This window comes from Peromyscus maniculatus, chromosome 22 (assembly GCF_049852395.1).
Source record: "Peromyscus maniculatus bairdii isolate BWxNUB_F1_BW_parent chromosome 22, HU_Pman_BW_mat_3.1, whole genome shotgun sequence".
NCBI lineage: Eukaryota > Metazoa > Chordata > Mammalia > Rodentia > Cricetidae > Peromyscus > Peromyscus maniculatus.
The window spans coordinates 1,884,358-1,904,228 of record NC_134873.1 but is presented as its reverse complement, the minus strand read 5'-3'; the positions used below and the strand labels follow the sequence as shown (position 1 = coordinate 1,904,228).

Genomic DNA, 19,871 nt, shown 5'->3' with positions numbered 1-19,871 from the left:
TATGGTGTTTAGTCATGTACTAACAATGTGAGATGATTCCATTTATGAACCTATTACTTTATCCCTCAGCTCACATACTCAAATGATTGGAATTAGGGAAAACTCCACTCACGCACATTTTCTAAATTTATGTACATTTCAATTCGTTTTCAGAGCAGTATATTTGTTTATGTCATCTTCAAACATTCTTTATTTAATTATTTCCTCTGAGGTTAAACCCTTCTATGTAAATGGGTCCCATTAAGACACAGAATGTTTAAAGAAAGATAAACAATTTGTTCTAAAGGGAAAGGAAACATCCTATCACCCAGAGAACTTCTTTAAGCTCACTCAGTAAGGAAACACTCATATTAGTTTCAGGAATTCTTGAACCTGAGCACATTCATTATTCTAAAAATATCTGACATACACTTTCAGACAAGCTGAGAAGCATAGAACAGGCTGAGAAAAAGCCTAGTACCTTTCCAATGTCCTGTGTCTCCCAAACCCAGCAACTCTAATTATATAAAGATCAGGCCTGTTTTTCCTCCAAGGGCATCTATGCTCATAATAATATACTCCAACAAAAACATGCTCTACACACACACCAACATACATAATTTAAAATTATATTAAAATACAAATTAATGATAAGTAAAACATCAGAAACTGAGTAAATATGTAAAAATATCTCCAAATCCATTTTTAAAAATTATGTGTCTGTGTTTGTGTGAGTTTATATTTATGCATGCCATGCCCGTTTCGGGAAGAGGAGAGCATTGGATGCCACAGCACTGAAGTTACAATTGAAAATCAGTTACTGAAAGTTAATACTGAAAATGGAACTGAAGTCCTCTGCCAGAAATTTATGCAATCTGAAAAGTTAAGACCTCACTTCATGCCCTCAGTGTGTTTTTCTAACAAGCAGAAGGGAATTTGAGAAATTAGAGAGGAAAATAAAGTTTCCTTACATGAATGAGAACACAGCCTACAGAAAACACAGGGACACTTGAATAGCAGTGATATGGGGAAATATTGTACCTCTAATTGTTGTCATTGAAATTAGTGATCTTGCCAAGAAATAATAAGGTACACCAAGAATCTGTGAAATAGGAAAGGAATGGTAAGCCTAGTATGACACACCCCAGGAAATAGAACCAATGATGGATACCACAAGTAAAGACATCTCATATTGAACAAAGAAGCCAGAACAAACACTTGAGAATAGATACTCTATTCACAAGATAGTGTGTGAAAGTGGTTATTCTAATGCAGAGGAAATAAGTTAAACTCATCTCTATTACTCTGCATAAAGTAAAATCCAAATAGATAAAATTCCTTAATATAAAACCTTAAATTATGACTCTGCTGGAAGGAAACAGACTATCCTGTATTGTGTAGGTGTATGGAAGTATGGCTAACATGACTCTAATTTTTCAGAAATCAAGACCAACAACTAATAATTGTGCCCTTATAAAACTACTAAGCTGTCGTATACATAAGGAAATGATCAAACCCATGGAAAGTAATATGACAGAGTAGGGGAAGATCCTTGCCAGACGTACATCTGACAGAGCATTTTTATCCCAAATATAAAAACTAAACTAAGTAAAAACTCAAAAAGAGAGCCAAACGTTGTGTCATAGACATTTAAACTTCATTTCATCCCTGCACTTCAAGGCAGAGTGAGGCAGATCTCTGAGTTCAAGGCTAGGCTGGTCTACAAAGTGAGTTCTTGGCCAGCTGGTACCACTGAAGAAGACCTTACCTCAAACCAGGAAACACATGAACATCACACTCTTTCCCCCACTTTTATCCCATTCCTTCTATCCAATATCCATATATTTATTACTTCCCACTGATCCACAGAACCACTGTGTACTAGGGACCTAGTGTCACCAAATACAGTTTGGTCCCAGGTAAGGATTAAAATCCATCTCTATTCCATGGGGCTATCCATTGTTCCACAGAACTTTTTCCTCTCAGAGAACCAGTATCTGCCACCAGACTGGGGCAAGAGTAACTCATGATAGGAATACCATACATCAAAGATGAGAACAGATATCTCATCTAATAAACAATTCAAAACCCTAGTTGTCCAGACCACTGGGAACATACACAAACATGAAAAACTAAGACAATATGCCTCCTCTTGAAGCGAGAAACTGTATTGTAATATGCCCCAAGAAAGGCAATTTAGATGAAACATAAGCCAAGGAGTTCCTAATATTAGGTAGAGATATGATCAAGGACATTAGAGATACAAATAAATGATTTATTAAAGACAGAACAAAAGAAACAGTTGAATGAAATAATAATTACAGAATTTAACTAAACAAAACCAGTAAAGAATAGTCAAACTGAAAATAAAGTCAACATGATAGCTCACAAATCAATGAAAGTATAAGTATCACTGAGTGCCATAGGGTATGATCTGCTACCTCAGAACATGTTGGTGTCTGAGGACCATGGTATGCCCAGGCCATGCTGATCTGGGTGGTTGGTGCTGCTACCTAGATCCAAGGACATGTCCTAGCATGGACCTCTGTGTAGGGTCATGTCTAAGTCCATGTCCATGTTCAGGCTGGGGTCTGTAGTGGTGTCTGTGAATCTAGTTGCCACAAAGGGCTCTGTAGATGGTAGTGCCCAGGAGCCTTTGCTGTGACCGAGTCAGCCACCAATTTGAGTGGCCTGTTCTGCCACTGGAGTTGTGATGGTGCCTGGGCCCATGCTGCTGCCAAGGATCATGTCTGGGTTCATAGTACTGTTACAGCTGGGATCTGCAGTGATGTCTATGGCCTGTGTTAGCAAGGGGGTCATTGGAAATAGTTTGTACCGAGTCAGTCCCACTTTTCACTGGCACTGGGATGGCTGGCCCTGCCCCTTGCTGAATACTGTAGCAGGTAAGCTGGCCTTATGAAAGGGAGAGCTTGCTGCTAGACTTGGGAAAGATGGCCCCACAACTCACTCTAGGCATATACCTCACCTGAGAAGCAGACTACAGCTGACTCAGTTGTCAGGTAAGCTGACACTGAAGGCATGAGAACAGGAGACTCCACCTTGCTCCCCGATCAGCCATGGTGAGGGAAAGATGTCCTCCCTCCTTCATCCATTACTACGTGTGACAGGTGAGTGTAATGGCACTGAGATCACAAGTGTACGATAGCTTGCCCTAACCCTCACCAGATGTGGAATTTGACAAAGCAGCTTCTGCTTCCCATCTGTGAAGCACAATAGAGCTGCCTCTGTTGTAGATGCAGGTGAGTCAGGCCTAAGATATGGGATCAACAGAGCTGGCCCCTTCCCTACCCCCATCATCCATGTGTTGGCATGGGGAAGGGAAAGATGTCCTTCCCCTTTGTCCCTTGCTACCAATGGCAGGTGAGAGAGCTGGCCCTGGGAATGCAAGAGTGAGAAAACTAGCCCTTCCCTACACCAGAAATAGCACACAGGGGAGTTGACCTACACTCCACTTGGGCAGCACACTAGAGATGACCATGTTATTGAGGTCACAGGTGACCCAGTCCTGAGTGCATAAGAGCATGAGTGTGGACCCAGCACCCCTTTTCATGCCCCCTACAGCAATCAGGAAACAGGGCCCTGCACCTTGCCCTGGCAAAAAAAAATAGAGCTGGCCCTGGCAAAATGAATGAGGGAGACTTCAGTGTCAGGGCCTTGAACAGGAGAACTGGCCCTGCTCCTTGCTACAGGTGCCTTTGGTGAGCTAGGCAAGACAGTGTTGGGTAGCTCTTCCAGGTAGAGATGATGAGGGAAAGCTAGAGAACTGATTAGCCCAGCTACCATCCAGGCCCAGAATCAGGGCTATGAGTTAACCCAACCCGACATCCAAATCATTTATGAACTGTTGGAGCATGTGAAGAGGATGAACATAGAGATCCAAAATAGCAGGATCTCCACGACACAGGATAACAGTATATACATGAGGAGCCCCACTGAGCCTCATTATCCATGGTGTAGCAGAAACCATTGGCCTGGAGCCAGAACAATGACTCATGGCAATGAACACTTGCAAGTAAACATGAATGGACTAAAGGGTAAACTGTGCCTCAAAGGACCACACTACAACTTCCACCAGATTTTTCTTTTTTGGCTGATTTTGCTTTTGTTTTGTCTTGTTTCTTTGTTTTGTTTGTTTGGGTTTTTTGTTTTGTTTTGTTTTGTTTTTTAATTTTAAATTTGGTTATGATTTGTGAGGGAGGTTGCAAAAGCAGAGGGCAGATGTGAGGAGATGTGGAAAAATGTAGGCTCTGAATGTATGAAATGAAATCCACAAAGAATCAACAAAAGTTCAAAAGAATAGAAAATAAAAAATAGAGTATTAGATGAGGATATGATTAATTACTTCCTCACTGCCCACAAGGCTAAATAGAATGAGGAATTCTCTACCAGGGATGAGGCAGCTCCCTCTCAAAATCTTACTCTCAATTCAAAGCACGCTCATGAAGCTTAGGAGAGGGGATCTTTTCTTTATTCTGTTATAGAAAGTCCTAAAGAGGCTAAGGTGCATGAAGCCTTAGTGTCACACACCTTCAATCTCAGCACTTGGGAGGCAGAGGCAGGTGGATGTCTGTGTGTTCAAGGCCAGCCTGGTCTACAAAACAAATTCCAGAACAGCCAGGATTGTCCCACAGAGAAAAAATGTCTCAATTGTAAACAGAGAGGCAAAGGTTAAAGCTAAGTTGAAATTGTTCTCAGATATCCTACAGGTTGAAGGAAGGTAAGAAGGTTCCTGTTCTTTTCCTCAAGCATTCATAAAAGGCTAGAGAAAACAAACCAATGTGGTGTTGAACTAATAGGAGGAGGAAGCTCTGCTGTTGGACATGCTCTTAGCATAGTCAGCTTCAAACATTCACAGAAACCTGCATAACCTTGTGCACATTAATCACTAATTAAAGAAATGTCTTATATGCTTTACTACAGGCCAGACTTGGGAGGGATTTTCTCAGTCATGGATTCCCCTTTCATATGTATCTCTAACTTGTGTCAAGTTGATTTAAAAAAAAAAAACAGTCAGGACACAGCCACCATTGTTTCCATTGCTTTTCCTGGCATATAATAAAATATTTTATGTTTTTATTGTGTTTCTACTGGAATATGTGCTGTACCTTTTGTAGTATTGTAGCAATTTATATAAGAGTTTATCAAATTAGAGTTCAAAATTAATTACAGAGGGAGATCACAGGCAGCTGGCCCACCTGGTCTTCTGGCAGGTATGGCCTAGGGCTGGACAGGGGGTGTTTGTCTGGTCTTCAGGCAGGCATGACCTGGAACCAGAATCTGGGTCACTCAGAGACCTAGAATAGAACAAAAATGTGAAATTCTTCCTCACAACATTCTGCTATACTCATAGGTCAGTGCCTATCCCACTCATCATCGGAGTGGCTTTTTCCAGCAGCTGATGGATGCAGATGCAGATTTCCATGCCAAATCATTAGGCAGAGCTCATGGAACCCTGAAGAACAGGTAGAGAAAGGATCCCAGGAACGAGAGGGTCAAGGACACCAGGAGAACATGGCCCACAAAATCAACTAAGGAGGAGTCATAGTGGTTCACAGAAACTGAAGCAGCAATCGCAAAGCCTGCATGGATCTCTGCTAAGTCCTCTGCATATATGCTATGAGTTTTTGGCTTGGGCACTTTTGTGGAACTCCTAACAGTGTGCATGTTAGTGTGCCTGATTCTTTCAACTGTTTTGGGGCCCCCTTTCCTCCTACTCAGTTGCCTTGTCCAGCCTGAACTTTAGGGCTTGCGCCTAGTCTTATTGCATTTGTTATGAAATGTTTGGTTGATATACCTGAGTAGCCTTCTATTTTCTGAAGGGAAACAGAGGAGTAACAGATCGGGGAGAAAAGGGGGATGTGGTGAGGAAGTGGGAAGAACAGAGGTATAGAAGCATGAGAGTGGGAATGGAGGGAGGGAAAATTATGTTGGGATGAGTTGTATGAAAGAATAATAAATAAAAAGAAAAAATAAATTTGTTCCTGATATTACTTCTAAAAAAAATTTTGTCAATTTCAAAATGGATATGTTATCACATGATATTCCTTAAATTTCTTGTTCATTAATGGTGGCCTCAAAGGTAAGACAATCTTAATATTATTCAAAAAATCACTTTCATTAGAATATTTTTCCTCCTATGGATTTGAAATGGATAGCATTAAATAGTTTCCACTTAAACTTTAATTTCTAGTTAAAATCAATGATTCTGCCTGAAGGACCAAAACGAGGCTCCATTTGCTGTTTGGTGGACCTAAGTCTGTCATCTCTACTTCTAGACACTTACTTTCTGCCCCAGCATTCCAGGAAATCCAGGGAAACCCTGTGAAAGAACAACAAATACTGTGACTGTTTTGAAATGCCACTTGGAACTGGCTGTGGATACATTTGGTCAGCCATTTTTATGATGACTATCCCTCAATCCACAGGTGGGGGAGCTCCCACTTCTATTGCAGCACATCACTTGTACATATTTGCCATTAACTTTTCTCCTTTGTGACCCTAGTCACCCCTTTCACCTCTGGATCCCTAGGAGAAAACCAAAAGAGAGGGTCAATGCACTAATATTGTACTTCTCTGTGTGTGTGGTGAGGGGTAGTTAGGGAGGAGCATGTCAAACTGATATATCCTAGGCCAACTCCCTCATTTTTGCAAAGCTCCAGGCTCAGATAATATGTAGCTTGCTTTCTGGTTAGACCCACTAAGTCTTTTTTTTTTTTCTTTTGATTTTTGTTGTTGTTTTGTTTGTTTGTTTGTTTGTTTTTTTTTTCAAGACAGGGTTTCTCCATGTAGTTTTGGTGCCTGTCCTGACTTTTGCTGTATAGTCCAGGCTGGCCTGGAACTCACAGAAATCTGACTGGCTCTGCCTCCCTTGTGCTTGGATTAAAGGCGTACACCACCACTGCCTGGCACCCCTAAGATCTCTTAAAGTTAGGTAGTAAAAGGAAACAAAGAAAGTCCTGACTCTCAGATCCCCTCATCACACAGGGCATGTGTCTGCAGGTGCTTGTTGGTGTTTGTTTTATTTTGGTAGAAGAGAAGGCTGTGTGATAGAAACCTGGCCTTAGGCTAAGTCCTCTCTTCCTGCACCCCTATGATGACTGAGGATGACTCCCTACCTGGCTCTCATTTGTTTCCCTACTCCCTGTGAGGAACAGGAACCTCACTGGGAGGCCCTTTATACCAGAATTGCCCTGCCTCAGGAGACCTGCTCTTCTCTCTCAGCCCAAAAATCAGTCTCTGGAAAGACAGAGGAGTAGCCAGGAATGATGGCTTCAGTTGATATCTCAAGAGAGAGCTGGGCCTGTCTTCTACTCACCTCCAACTCCAGTAATGTACCCAGACCAAAATCTGGGATGCTACCCACCACCAACTCTAGGATCTGGTCTGGCAGGAGAGACAAGGATTGACCTTTTCTACTCTGGATCCTGGGAAGCCCTAAAAGAAAGCAGACTGCTTATAATCAGCCTCCAAGACAGCTGGGTGTGCAGTAAGAATGGAAGGACTCCTGAATGTGCTGCTTAGGTCTCTGGACTCTACTGTGAGTTTTAAGGGGCATGCAGTAGTAAACAGGAAGATGTCCTGGGGGTTTGTGTTTATACAAGGCTTAAAAACAATGTAGCTTTTCTCAGCCCTCAAAAGCCTAATCCAGAGGCAAAACCCTGATAGCCAAAGAGAACAACAGGAACATGATCCCTGTGTCCCTGTAGCCCAGGGCATGATGTCCCCCAAAGGCCTGACTCCCCAGCACAGGGTGACAGTCCTCCAGTCCTGCCCTCCCCATCTTTGTGGACAACTGCTGCTCCCCAGTCTTAGTGAGAGGGCCTGGGAATGTCCCTCTGGACCACACACTGAACTCAGTGCCCATTGGTCCTCTTGACCCCGCCAAGCCCATCACACCCAGGTCACCTTTTCCACCCTAAGGCAAGTAGAAGATGGAAAAGGACCACAGTGTCAGTTCTTCCAGAAACAGAAACAGGGCTTGTGGGAAAATCTGGGATGGAACCAGGGTGTTGGGTCTGGGTTGTAAACTTGAATTCCTATATGGCCTTTTGCCTCCTTCCGGGGCTCCACTCTCCATTTTTCATTGTGGCCCTTGAGATTAAATAGAGGACAAAAATTGTTAGTTATTTTGTGGTGCTCTTACCGTTTTAGGCATAGCTAGGAATATATGAGCAGGAGAGAAGGAATCCAGAAAAGACGGTTTAGCATTGAGAAAGAAGAAAGCAACTCTTTCCATTTGTCTGCTTCCTGACAGAAATTAGATAACTCCCTTAAAATATCAGAATCTAAGGAGCTGCTCGGTGGCCACTTTTTCTTGTTTTTTAAAGTATATTTGGGCCATTTCTTAGTACAGAGACGGATCAGCTTAGGAATCTTTGTGTAAGGCATTAACCTGAGAGGTTTTAAAGCTTCAAGAAGACAGCCTAATGGAGAGGAAGGACTTATAGGGTTGAAAGCCTTGTTTCCCATGTCTGCAGCAGAGAGCCAGGAAAATAAAAAAAAATAAAATAAAAAAACAAACGTGATCCAGAGCCAAGGCCCCAGGTGTCCCCAAAGCCAAGGACGGATACCAGGCACAGGCCGCTAATTGGCTGGTCAGCCAGAGAAGTGGGGTACCACCACGTGAGGCAAGGATTCCCCAGGAATCTGGACAGCATCTACCGCTTCATCAAGCCGGAAGAACATGTCTCCTTCATGCGGTCCCCAGGACGCACCCAGTGGCGGTGGTCCCACTGTGAGGAATATCTCAGGCTGCAGACATGGGAGATGGCTAGAAATTTAGGCCTGTGATAGGGGCCCACTGTAGCCAATAAAGACCATGGCCAGGGGTTCACCCGGTTTCAAGAATACGTAGTAAGCTGCTGGAAGCTCAACAGTCATTCTTACAGATTCAGGAAACCATTTACGCTGGCCAAAAAGAGGGGGACTCTCCAATCAGAGAAGCAGTGTTGGATGTAGTTTAGTGCGGCCAGGCAAAATAGAGAGTGGTCTGTCATGAACAGAGCAGAGTCTCTGGTTTGTGTGAAGCAGTCCCGGGTTTCAGCACCAGATGTTAGTTATTTTGCAGCGCTCCTACCCTGTGAGGAAATGTCACTAAACACGACAGAATCCACTAACAAGACTTTTATTAAGATAAAAGGGACAGACAAGTGCTCAGGCTTGTGGAAGAGACACCTGTGTGGAGAAAAGAAGAAGAAGAGGAGGAGGAGGAGGAGGAGGAGGAGCCGGGAATATGGCGTAGGCTCATAAAGGCTGGGTGGCTCATGTGCGTACTCAGGTCAATGTAACTACTCCATGCATGGGCATGGTGTGCTCTTATGCAACCATGAAAAGTCACAGGATCCTGGTCACGGGAGATGCCTTGACCCAGAAATGGCTATTTTGACCTGGAACTGGCTAGGCAGAAGTGTCTAGGTCTGCCAGGTTTGTGTAAACATGCCCAACCATGGGGCATTGTTGTGGTGAATCCATCAAAAATGTCCAAGATAATACAGATCGCCAAACTAAATACTCACTGAGAAGCTATACATGGTGATGTTTGATCTTTTCCTGGAAAGGGTTGTGAGAGGGTGGGGAGACAGTGTGAGGGCCTCAGAAAATAGGCTTGCCACACATACAAATTCTTTGCCTGATTTACTTTTTGCATAGGGTGGGCCTTTCAGACATCTCATTATACTCTCACCCCCAGTTTGAAGCCAAGCAGAGGCAAAAATCAGCCTCTGGATAGATAAATGGCAGGGGGTGGTTAACAAGTAGGGTGGGTTCTGTTGTGACTCAGAGTAAGCGTGAATCTTTTTTTATAGTATTTTTATTTTATAATTAACTTAATTTCACATATCAGCCACGGATTCCCCCATCTTCCCTCCTCCCACCTCTCAGTCCTCCCCTCCCAATTGACTCCACACTCCCACCTCCTCCAAGGCAAGGTCTCCCCTGGTGAGTCAGCCCAGTCTGGCAGACTCAGCCAAGGCAGGTCCAGTCCCCTCCTCCCCTTACACCAAGGCTGAGCAAAGTGCCTCAGCATAGGCCCCAGGCTCCAAAAAGTCAACCCATGCACCAAGGACAGGTCCTGGCTCTACTGCCTGGGGCCCTCCCAAACAGATCAAGCTAATCAACTGTCTCACTTATCCAGAGGGCCTGGTACAGTTCCATGTGGGTTCCTCCACCATTGGTTCTCCGTTCATGCATTTCCACTAGTTTGGCTATTTGTTTCTGTGCTTCCTCCAACCATGGTCTCAACATCTCTCTAAGCTGGAATCTTAAGCATTCTCTATACTACAAAACTGCATGCCACCTCTAATTATTAGAGATACAAAGTCAACTATATGCTCATTGGTGGGTTAATTTGTGGGTTTTTTGTTTTTGTTTGTTTTTGTTTTTTGTTGTTATTATTTTGTTTTTTAGGGCAGGATCTCATGTGTCCCTGGCTGGTCTCATTTAAGTGAAGATGGCCTTGGACAGATGCTCCTGCATCCACCCACTGAATGCTAGGATTATAGGAAATGTATCACCACTTCTGGCTGCATATTCTGAATTTTGAATACCTTTACAAATTACCTTAAATGTAAAACTAAGCAAGTGAAATTAATTTTGCTAGCATTTTGCTTTCATTTAATTTGTCTCTTCAACATGTAATCACTGTAAAATAATGGGAAAAAAGGAAACTTTGAAGTGTACATGTTGCATGCTGAGGATCGAGGTTAGGGGTAGTGCACTTGTCTAGCATGTATAGGTGCTGGGGCTCATAAGAGAGAGTGGAGGAACCAAGGTACAGGAACCTGCTACATAACTGCTGGAAGTATAGCTATACAATGATGCAGCCACTAGCACCAGAGTATGCACAGCATTTATAATAGAGAAAAGGTAGAAACCCCAGATAACTACTGCTTGATGAATGGGTAAACAAAGGGTGCTGTGTTAATACAATGGTCAAGTATCTAGCCCTGAAAAGGGGTAGAGTACTGCTACATCCTATAACATGAATAAACGTCACAGACATTAAACTCAGTGAAAGAAGCAAAATGACAGAAGAATGGGATAGTTCCCTATTAGCTGGTTTGATTTCTATTAAACACCCAGAGTGAGAAACCTGAAGCAGAAAGTTAGATTGGTAGCTGATAGGGGGTAGAGTCTGGAGGAGTGAAGAGTAACTACTAGTGAATAAATGGTTTCTTCTCCAATGACAAAAATATTTTAAAATCAAACAGGGTGATGAATGCATACTTTTAAGAACATACTAAGAAAACCCTACTGGATTGTATACTTTAATAGAGTGAACATACTAGATAAGTGCATTACATTATTATTTAAAGATTATATTTATTTCATGTGTACTATGTTTGCCTGCATGCATATTGTACATTGTATGTATGTCTGCTGCCTGTGAAGATACAAGAGGATGGTGGATTCCCTAGAACTGCATTTACAGATGGTTGTGAGCTCCATGTGGGTTATACAACACAGAAAACTGTAACCTGAGATAAATTTTTACATAAAATGTCAACTTTAAGCCCCCCCCAAAGAATCACTAAGAAATCTTACATTAGTGGGATCCCTGTTTGCTGAGGGATCATATAAGGAAATTTTCAGTTGGAACTATGACTCTGACCCCCACTCCTTTGAGTACATGTTGTATGTGTGTTGGTACATATGTGAAGGCTATAGGTTGACATTATCTTCCTCAGTTGCTTTTCATCTCATTAACAGAGTGGTATGTGTGTGTGCACATACATCTCATACACCTGCAGTTAAGTATGTGAAGGTCAGAAGAAAGCTATATTTGAGAGTTGTATTCTGCCATATTGTGGGTTCTGGGGGTTGAACTCAGGCCATCAGGTCTGCTGGCAGGTCCCACCACCTGAAGAACCACTTGTGGTCCCTACTCCTCATTTTTTGAGGCAGGTTCTCTCACTCAAATCCCTACTAGGTGTTGTTTATTGTCTTGCAGTATACTGATTCAGCTTAACTTGCAGGCAAACAAGCTTTGGGGATCCTCCTGTATCCACATCCCCAGCACTAGATTTTCAAGGTGTTGGGAGTTCTGAACTCAGGCCCTCAGGCTTGCCTGGCAAGTACATTACCAACTGAGCTCTTCCAATCATCCCCAGCCCTTGTTTTCTATTTCTTATTTCACACTATGTTCTAAAGGGGAACCAGGGACACTCAACAGTAGATTTTTCCATACCCCGTATGCTTCTTGGTAATCTCTGTAGTTCTGAGTGGTTACTTAGTCTTCAAAATGTGAGCTTCATACAAATAATAGAACAATAAATTATATTTTCAAAATATGCTTTGCTTAACAAACACATTCTTTTAAAACACTGAACTTTCCAACTGTATTTATCCATTCTGTCAATCCATTTATTCCCCACATGGAACTTAGACATCTCCTATACAGCATACACATTCTACTATCTCTCAAGACCCTCTCATTCTTAAAATGTTTATGTTTATCTGCCCAGTCAGCTTTCCTTACATTCTATAAATTTAAGTAGTGAATACAAAGACCCATGCTCATTTGAATCCTGCTTTTCTTTTGGCTTAAAGCTTTTTGAAAATCAAAGCAAGGGAGCTATGATACAGTGGGTTATCTCCTTATAGAGATATTTGCTCAATTTTGATGTGTTGGACACGTTGGGGGTTCCAAGCAAAGCACTATAGCTTGCTTTGCTACCATTTGGTGTCTGGATTATCAGGGACACTATGTCTATTGTCTGAGGACTAGGCTGTGTGCCTGTTGGCAGCAAATATGCAAATATTACTTTTGGGCATTGAGAAGTGAAAAAAATAAAAGTATCAATGACTGAGGATTTAGATTTTTGTTACTGCTATTTTCATCTTGTTTGCCTTTCATAGTTTTAAGAGCTAAAATTTACATAGATACATGTGACCTGTAGAATTGCCATGGGCCTGTGGATTGTATCATATATCATTTTATGTAAGGCACAGTGGACTGCATGATAACCTTTTATTTTGTATAGTGGCAAAGTTAAAAATATTGCCTATTTTAGTCATAAAATATCATGGCAGAGATTTTAGCAATGCTAAAATGTGAAATAAAGAGTAAGGTAGGCAGTGACACTGACCTGCAATCCTGCCTACTGGGAGGATAACCAAGTTCAAGCCCATTTTGGGCAATATAGTTTTAAAATATTGTAAACATATTTGAATAAAAAATTGTGTCTTCAGAGTAGGTAGAATTCTGTGTGAAATTGGTAAACATTCCAGTATTTTTATTGTTTCTTATATGTTTTCCTTTAAAATGCTATGTTCAGCATAGTTTTTGAAAATCATGTTGACTCTTTGATCACTCATTCTGCTTTAAATGGCTTTTGGGAAATCATGACAATGAAATTCTATTACCAGATCCTATTCTTTTTTTTTTTTTTTGATTTTTTGAGACAGGGTTTCTGTGGGTAGCTTTGCGCTTTTCCTGGAGCTCACTTGGTAGCCCAGGCTGGCCTCGAACTCACAGAGATCCGCCTGGCTCTGCCTCCCGAGTGCTGGGATTAAAGGCGTGTGCCACCAACGCCCGGCCCTATTCTTTTATTTTTTTTTCCTGTCCTGTCTGAAATGTCTTCATGCTGTGTTGGTCAGATGTGAGTCTGTTCACCCACACTCCTGAAACAGCTATCATGGTTAGAGACAGTTATCCACAATGAGTATAAAGAACTGAGACTCAAGTTTTTGGGCTTTGCTGGGTTCCCATCAGCAGTAGCCTTTGAACATGGTTCTGTAGAGAAGTTTCCCACAACTGAATGAAGCCCAACATAGAAGCAAGAAAAACACAGCTATTGCATCAGCATTCACCAACTACAAACCCCAGGCACCTAGAGCTTAGCCATAGCCAGTAAAGAAAGGAGATGGAGAGACGGTGCTCCCCTCCCATGAGTTTTAGAACAGGCTGTGACTTAACATTACAAGGCAATATTTGGTGATGGTTTGGTGTCTACTAGCAAACAGGTAACTACAACAACAACAAATACAATGCCATCTATAGACTGTCAAAAATATGTTGGCTGGAGAGAGTAAAGACAAGGGTTGCTTTCCTGTTCCACCATGTCCATCTCTTGGGAGAACAGAGAAGAGACTGTGTGCTATAGGTTCAGGAGAGGAGGGATGAACCAGGAGTAATAATTGAACTGGTCATATACATGTGCAACTGTAAAATATACTTACAGCAGCCATTAAAGCAAAGGATGTGGAAGAAGCTCTCTTCCTTGTCCCTGTGTGCATGCCTGTGTGGTGGTGGTGGTGGTGGTGAAAAAACAACTTCAAAGCACCCCAAATGCAGTGACTTCTGCGATTGTTGGCAGCTTGATGCTTAGAGATAGGGTATATTTCGTGTTCTACCAAACCAACTTCTTGGGAGAGAGCATGAGACTCAAGGAACTGCCTAAAAAGTTTCTTGACAAGAAAGGGGTCATGGTGCCTTAGGGGTAGAGGAAGAAGAATGAAATAGGAGCACTAGGTGCTTTGAGCACACAAACACAAAGCCATCAGTTACTGCAACCATCAGAACAAAGTGTGTGCAAAAACCACCATCCTCCCTCTAGTGTGTCTGAATATGTGGATGTTGCATGTGATGCATGTGTCTGTGCAGTCATGAAGGGAAGAGGAGGATATCAGTGTTTTGTGTCATTCTCTAGCTTATCTACTTGACATAAGGTCTGTGACTTAACCTGGAGCAGCTAGCAGCCACCAAGCCCAAATGATACCCTGTAAATCCCACCCACAGTACTGGGGTTACAAGTGCATACGTCCATGCCAAGACTTTTATGTGGTTGCTGAAGATTCAAACTCCGGCTGTTGTGTGTGGGCAGCAAACACTCTTATTGACTGAGCTATCTCCCAAGCCATCGACTGTTTTAACTTTTATTTTTAAATAGAAGTAAGTCTTAACTGAATGTTTTATAGATTAAGTTGAAACTCCCAAAAGCAACCAGAAAAAAACTCCATAAAACACAGGTCAAGGTTGCATTACATAAATGCAAATATGTCACTTAATATACAGGTAACCAATCTTTCAACAGAGTTGATCAAAGGACCAAACCAACTCATTATTGCATGTTTTTATTCTGAAGGCTCTCTGAAAAACCTGACGGCCCTGCATCCACACCAGGGAAAGAAGACACTACGTATGTTGTTACGGTAAAGTGATCCTTTGTGAAATTCATTTTCATATGAATTTTGTTAAAATGCAGCAATAGTTTACCTATCACAGTTTTGCATGGAAATTTGGCCAGAGAAAAACATTCTGTTGGTGTGAATTGTCATTTCTATAAATTGTAAGTGAGTAATAAGTCCTTGCAGATAGTGGTGGCCCAATAAAGGAATGGACTGGAAACACAGTGAGTGGAAGATTGAGAACAGTCCTCACGTAATACATGTTTCATGTTTGACCAAGGATGGTTTGCAGATAAAAATACACCTTAGAGTGATTTTAAAACATGACTGTGTTAATACACCTGAATACATTTTAATAGGTCCAGTGATTTCAGTTTCTAGGAATTGCCCAGGTGCCTTTACCTTTGGCATAAGTGCAGGCAGCTTTTATCTTCCTATGGACACTCCTACTTCAGGATCACATGTGAGAGCATCTCCTCTTTTCTGTCTTTGCTTTTTATTTACACTAGCAGGAACTTGTGGAAATTTAGCCACTTGTAATCTGTTCATCCAAATTGTTCATTATGAAGAGATTATAGCATGTTTTTTCTTTGATTCCCTAAGAGTATGTGGAAAACTCTTCCTTTAGTTACATAATAGGTTTGTATTCCCCAAATAGCCAGCAGTTCTAGAAGCAAAGATTCAATTACCATATAGTATCATTTTAATGTCTGGAATTTTTGTTTTGTGTTTTAAAATAATAGACCCTTACATTCTCTGTGCCACATTTGAACATTTAAAATAGTGGTGGGTTTTAATTAGATATTGATCTATTCATATTAAAGCGACTTTATCACTGTGAGCTGCTGGAGGTAAGGAAACTGGTTTAATTGTATCCTGGAGCCTTAGAGTGAATCATAAGTTGCATATTAATGACTTCTGAATGTGAATCAATGGACAAAAGCTGTTTCATGGGTACTATGATATGGAGAACACACATTAGTGATTAAATCAGTGTGTATTTACAAATGAAAAATAATAAACACCTTGGACTCCCCACGAGGATAGAGAAACACTGATGAAAGGAGGTCAATTAAAATTAATAATCATCTCATATAAGATCAGAAATTTTGAAACACTGGGAATTCAGTGTAGTCTCAGCCACAGGGCAAGGTCAAGTTTCTCAGTTCATGATGTTCTCTTATACTTGGCTAGCATAAATACAGGTTAGTACTTGATGACAAAGTAGTAATTTGTAAATAGATGAGCATATTTTGAGATATTTCAGGTTTAAGTAAGAGTTTCTACATTTTATGATTCAATATACTGAACCTTTCAGGAATAAAGGAGTTTTAATTTTGTGGACACACACACACACACAAAAAAAAAGAATTAAATTCAGAAAAAAACAAAGAAAGTGAAACCTCTAAATTTCTATTACAGAAAAGCAAAAAACAACTATTTTACTTTACTAACATCTGCACTTTGAAAAAGATGAAGACTGAAATAAACCTGTCATCACTGGAAAAGGTAATAACTGACAATTACAAAGAAAAAAATTTATTAACTGATAATTGCACCTAATATGAAAAGTAACATATTTGCTTGTGAGAGGAATGATGCCTCTGCATCGCCATATCTGCAGTATTGCAAATAGTGTCAGAGAGAGAAACCAAGCTTTTAAAATGTCCTTCACCACCTGGTAGTGGTGGCCCAAGCCTTTAATCCCAGCACTCGGGAGGAAGAGCCAGGCAGATCTCTGTGAGTTCGAGGCCAGCCTGGACTAGCAACTCATTTCCAGGAAAAGGCACAAAGCTACACAAAGAAACCCTGTCTCGAAAAACCAAAACAAACAAACAAACAAATAAATAAAATGTTCTTCACCACCTTGATACCCTCATTTCTGAAAACACACAAGCATTTCACCCTCTAGTTCTCAACCTTCGTCAGGTTGTGACCATCTGATGCACTTACTCAGGTTGTGGAGAACCTGCACAGGAAATTTTTTCCCTTGCTAAGTGATAACAGTCATTTTTCACGATTTATGAATTATAATATCTATGTTTTGAGAAGGTGTTAGGTGAACCCGGTGAAAGACATTCCTAGGATTCCCAGATGGGTCACTACACCCCTATTGAGAACCACTGTTTTCATGGGTATGTGATAGTAAATTAGACTATGGAGACAAAAATCAGAAAAAGGCCTACTTGAGTCAGAAAAACACAAACACACACAAATGAAGAGAATAAATGTTAGAGAATCATGCAGTAGCTAATGTCAACACGAACCTACCAAACACACACACAAAACACACACAAACATACACACACACAAACACACACAAAAACACAAACAATCATACACACCCCAAAATAAATGAAATTGAAACCATACAGAAGCACAACAATGCCAGCAGATCACTCTGCATGCAGGCATAATGACTGGGAATCCATTCCAGAAAACACAATTGCCAGCAAAATGCTTGACTACAACCAACGTGATGAAGCACACTCAGGGAAAGATCATTAGACATGGTTCCAATTTTAATTTCAGCAGTGAAACTCAGATCCACCTATCACATGCCAGAACTCAGGCAACCTCAATGAAACTGAGCAAATGAGAGTGAAACACTTCTTTCGTGATCTGTTTTTAATCTTGGAATTCATAATTTAAAGGAACACAGCATAGCCTCTTTTGTGTCAGAAGACGGCTTCATTTGAAAATGAAGCAAATAACGGTTTTGGGTCTCACACACACTTCACATACACACCAAACAAAAGAATTGATTTCCTTAACTGAGAAGGTTCATCCTCTACCTTTCCTTTGCAGAAGAGCGAGGAACATATTGGCTCTGGAATACGGTCCTCCAGTGTCAAGACCATCTTGGGGGACCTGGAATTGTCTCCCCTAGATGAGGTAATAATTGATAGTTGCAAAGAAAAAGAAATACATTTACCTTTAATTCCCACTAATTTGACATGTAATATATTTGTTTGTGAGAGGAACGATGTCTCTGTGTTCCTATGTCTGCAGTATTTCAAATAGTGTCAGAGAAGAGGAAGCCAGCCTGGCCGATTTCTTCAACTCCTTCATATCCTCCCTTCTGGGAGCCCACAATCGCATCACCCTGTAAGACACTAATTCTCAACCTTCCTAGGGCTATGACCATCTGATGACCTATCTCATGTTGTGGTGAACCTCCACAGGAAATTTTTTCCCTTGCTATTTGTTAACTGTCATTATGAATTATCATGTCTATATCTATATTTTCAGAAGGTGTTAGGTGAACCCCGTGAATGACAGTCTTAGGTTTTCCAAATGGGTCACTAACCACCTGTTGAGAACCACTCTTTTCATGGGTATGTGATAGTAAATTAGACTATGGAGACAAAAATCAGAAAGGGAGCTATTTGAATCAGAAAGATACAACCACACACAAATAAAGAGAGTAAACTTTAGAGAATCATGCAGTAGATAATGTCAACAGGAACCTACCAAACACTCTTGTATGACTTCAGTGGATTTATTTTAGGGGTGGAAATGTTTTGAATGCATTCTTTCTGTGCACTCTGTTTGTGGTCTGCCCACAGACATCCAGGGGCGCTTTGGATCCCCTGGCACTGCAGTTCCAGAAGGGTCTCACCCAAGATGTTGGTTCTGTGAATCAAAGCCAGAGCCTCTGCCCCAGCAAAAAGTGGTAAACCCTGCTGAGTCATCTTTCCAGACCCCAGAATCAATATGTTTCTTATGCACCTGTTCATAAGCAAAGACTAATATATCCTTAGTATAAACAATGAGTCAGGTTTCACGGTGGTTGCCAAAATTTTATACCCTAGGCCTCATCAGCCTGCTGGTATGAAACATTGAAATGCAGAGAACTTATCGGCAGGAAGAACATGAATAGGAGGTGGTCTTGTTGGTACACTCCTCTAATCTGTGCACACATAATGCAGAGAACACTGGTCTCTTTGAGTTCAAGGATGATCTTTTCTCAATTTATTTGGTGAATGGGAAAAGGCAAGAAACTGTTTGCCACAGCAGAAGTGTGCAGGTGCAAGGATAATTTTTAGGAGTTGTTTCTATCTTCTCACCATTTCAATCTCAGGGTTCAATTGGAAGTGTCAATCATGCTGGCAAGTGCCTTTATGTCATTAGCCATTTGGTGGCCTTAATATATATGCTTTGATTGTAAATATATCAGCATTAATACACACTCACACACAGACACACACACACACACACTCCACAAAATACAAAAGAAATTGATACAATACACTAGCACACCAATGCCAGCAGATCACTCCGCATGCAGGCATAATGAACCGGGATCCATCCCAGAAAACACAAATACCAGCAAACTGCTTGACTACGAACCATGTGTTGAAAATACTCGGGTAAAGTCATTAGACATGGTTTCCGTTTTACTTCCAGCAATGAAACTCAGATCCACGTATCACATGCCAGAACTCAGGCGACCTCAATGAAACTGAGCAAAAGAGAGTGAAACACTTTTCTCCTGTTCTGTTTTGAATCTTGGTATTCATAATTTAAAGGAACCCAGCACAGCCTCTTTTGTGTCAGAAGACGGCTTCATTTGAAAATGAAGCAAATAACGGTTTTGGGTCTCACACACACTTCACATACACACCAAACAAATGGATTGATTTCCTTAGCTGAGAAGGTTCATCCTCTACCTTTCCTTTGCAGAAGAGCGAGGAACATTTTGGCTCTGGAATAAGGTCCTCGAGTGTCAAGACCATCTTGGG

The 19,871-nt window shown here is 41.3% G+C and overlaps 1 long non-coding RNA gene across 1 annotated transcript in view; it reads left to right on the top strand.

Moving 5' to 3' along the window:
• Positions 1 to 18,015, top strand: part of LOC143270157 (uncharacterized) — a 40,353-nt gene extending 22,338 nt beyond the window's left edge. Inside the window, exons 3-5 of the long non-coding RNA XR_013047133.1 lie at positions 15,084 to 15,150; positions 16,549 to 16,635; positions 17,935 to 18,015. This is a non-coding gene — a long non-coding RNA (uncharacterized LOC143270157). The remainder of the gene's footprint in view (positions 1 to 15,083; positions 15,151 to 16,548; positions 16,636 to 17,934) is intronic.
• The last annotated feature ends 1,856 nt before the right edge of the window (positions 18,016 to 19,871 follow it).